General features: G+C 41.2%; 1 pseudogene; it reads right to left on the reverse strand.

Annotated features, from left to right (window-relative positions):
- Positions 1–951: 951 nt before the first annotated feature.
- Positions 952–2,506, reverse strand: LOC143998298 (histone-binding protein RBBP4-like; annotated as a pseudogene).
- Between the last annotated feature and the right edge of the window lie 517 nt (positions 2,507–3,023).

Consider the following 3,023-nt stretch of genomic DNA (forward strand, 5'->3'; position numbering starts at 1 on the left):
CAATCAAATACCATCAAAAGAAAGCTCTATTTGTGGGAAGAAAAGGACGCAAATTTCGTTTGGGTGCAATATTGCATGACCGCGCAATTACCAGTTAAAGCAGCGCAGTGCGAAATTGCAAAAAGACCTCTGGTCCTTAAGGTGTTTATTGGTCCGGAACTGAAGTGGTTAAATCAAACTCTTTGGGGGATTTACTAAAATTGGAGCACTCAGAATCTGGTGCAGCTGTACATGGTGGCCAATCAGCTTCTAACATCAGCTTGTTCAGTTAAACCTTGACAATAAAACCTGGAAGCCAACAGGTTTCTATACAGAGCGGCACCAGATTTTATTTTTTTAACAAACAAGCTATTTATTTTATGTGAGGTGCTCATCCACCGTATTTAAAAATGTGCAGCACATCCAACAACCAAATAAACACAAATAAAAGGGATATTAATGATCTCCCTTTAAACTGTTAAGCACAGCTAAACAGTTGATGACAATTCTAATTTACAATACATACTTCAAATAAAAATGCAACAATACAGGGGAAGGGAAACTGTTGGGAAGATGTCCATGATTGTAATAGAAGCAGTTGACTTTTCCAGTGGAAAAATATAAGTAATGTTTGCATGAAGCAGCTTGGTACAAGACTCTGAAAATTACAGTTGCACTTGAAGGTATGGTGTCACACAGCTGATGGCATTTATCCTTTTCTTGCTTTGTTTGTTTAAAAGCACTCTTGTAATGGACGCATTGTTAAAATCCCATTCTTATATAAAATATTTATATATAAAATAAAACGGAGGGGACAGTTTTACTAAGATGAATAAAAGCAAGTTTAGGTGGTGGAGATAAGGAGTCAGCTTGCACTTTTTAAGCACCAGACGTTATCAATGTCCAAGGGCTGCATACAGAGATTGATCTGGTGAGACATCACAACATTGAACCAGGGGAAGAGAGACATGTCTATGACCCCTGGCCTTTAGGATCCACACCACCCTCTTTGTCTTCATCATTGTAGATGTTCTCAGCCATCTGCCAAACTTGCATAATTTTATCTTCAGAAACAGAGCAGATCACCCAGGATTCATTTGGATTCAATGAGAAGTCAGTGCCACTGGATGCCAGTATAGTTTCATTATGTGGAGACCATTGTACCTGGAAAATCTCATCCTTATGGGATTCGAAGGAATGCAATTTTAGATTAAGATTACTCAGATCCCACAAAGCAACAGTCTTGTCTGCTGACCCAGTGGCCAAGATAAATTCACTGTAGGGATTGAAAGAAAGGCAGTTGACTTTTGCTGTGTGAGCATATACAGAATGGCTAGGCTTTGATGTGTTGTTGGACCGGGTATCCCATATCATGAGATTCTGGTCATCTGCCACTGATTCAAACAAAGACTCATGTAGTAAGTGCCTGGAAAAATCTTCCACCACTGCAGTATGTCATGTGAAGATGGTCTTGGCATCTACAACTTTTCCTTCCTTGGGGACTGCACAGATATCCAAACTAAATTTCCACTGAGGTTAGGATTCCACGACAATCCATAGCCTTCCTTTTGGTGACCACAAAGCCTAAGATCTGGATTACACTCTCCTGAAGTATCTGGCTTGGATGGGTTTTTAGTCTAGTCAAACACAAGGACATCACTGGATGGGGTTTTGGATGCAATGATGCAGGGGTTTTGAGGCACTTAGCGAGCCCTGTTTACATCTCCTTCATGGTTAATTTTAATCTCAATTCCTATTTAACCACTGACTGATCCAAAGCCTCCAAACTCTCCTTTCTCACTATCGTAGTAAGATGTATCAAACTCAGCATCTTCATTAGAAAGTTGCACACTAGCAATCACAAGGTGATTATGTTCATCAGCTGTGTAAGTTCGAAGCGATGGATACTAAAATCTTTTCCTTCAGGCCTGGTGACATCTGGGAGCACTGATCTGTTAACCCTTGTACACACGGTCGGAGATTCCGACAACCAAATCCGTCGGAGTAATTCCGACTGATTAATTCCGGAAAAGGTCCGGAAGTGATGTTGCATACACACGGTCGGACTAAGTTGTCGGAAAATTCGATTGTACATAACGTGATGACGTTATTTTGTTAGGACAGGACTATGTTCAGGCTAGTAGCCAATAGCTTTGGTTTAGAAATTTGATCTGAGCATGCGTGGCACTTTGTCTGTCGGAGAAGGCTACACATGATTGGAGTATGTCTGATCGGAGCATTTTATCGGAAAATTTTACCGGCAAGTTGGAAAAGTTTGTCCGTCGGATATTCCGATGGAAACAGTCCGATGCAGACCACACACAGTCGGAATATCCGACAAGACGGTCCGATAGGAAACATTCTATCGGAATCTCCGACCGTGTGTACAAGGGCTTAGACTGGGCCACTCCAGGGCATGGGTTGTTGCTAAATCATAGAGAAAGGGAGTGTTCATCCAGATCTTGTACTCTTTATTGATAACCCAGTCCTCCACAGCATCATAAAATGCAAGTTCCTGGTCTGCCATGGCGCTCTCAGAAAGCAGCCTCAGTACTCTGCCGTGCACACCTTCTGTCGCCGCTCCTCAGGCCAACTTCTTACCACAATCCCTGGCGGTCCGGCCTGCTCCTCCAGCTATTGTTGAGATTTTTCACTCTTAAGTTTTAGTACATTTCTAACTATGTGTCTTGATAAGGCTTCTCCATCCCAAGGACAATAACATGTTTACAACTTTGGGAAATTTAACTTTAGTTTACCCCGCTCTGTGAGTTAAATATCTTAGAAGTCTCTCTCTCTCTCTCTCTCTCTCTCTCTCTCTCTCTCTCTCTCTCTCTCTCTCTCTCTCTCTCTCTCTCTCTCTCTCTCTCTCTCTCTCTCTCTCTCTCTCTCTCTCTCTCTCTCTCTCTCTCTCTCTCTCTCTCTCTCTCTCTCTTCAAAGTTAACAGTTTTATTTTCTTATTTCATCGTTTCTAAATATACATGTATATACATATGAGTATTACATATAGAGATATATAAAAATAAAAAAAAAGAATAAGAAAATT

Source organism: Lithobates pipiens, unplaced genomic scaffold (genome assembly GCF_037356315.1).
Source record: "Lithobates pipiens isolate NorthernLeopardFrog02 unplaced genomic scaffold, aLitPip1_a1.2 Scaffold_19, whole genome shotgun sequence".
In the NCBI taxonomy this organism is placed as follows: Eukaryota; Metazoa; Chordata; class Amphibia; order Anura; family Ranidae; genus Lithobates; species Lithobates pipiens.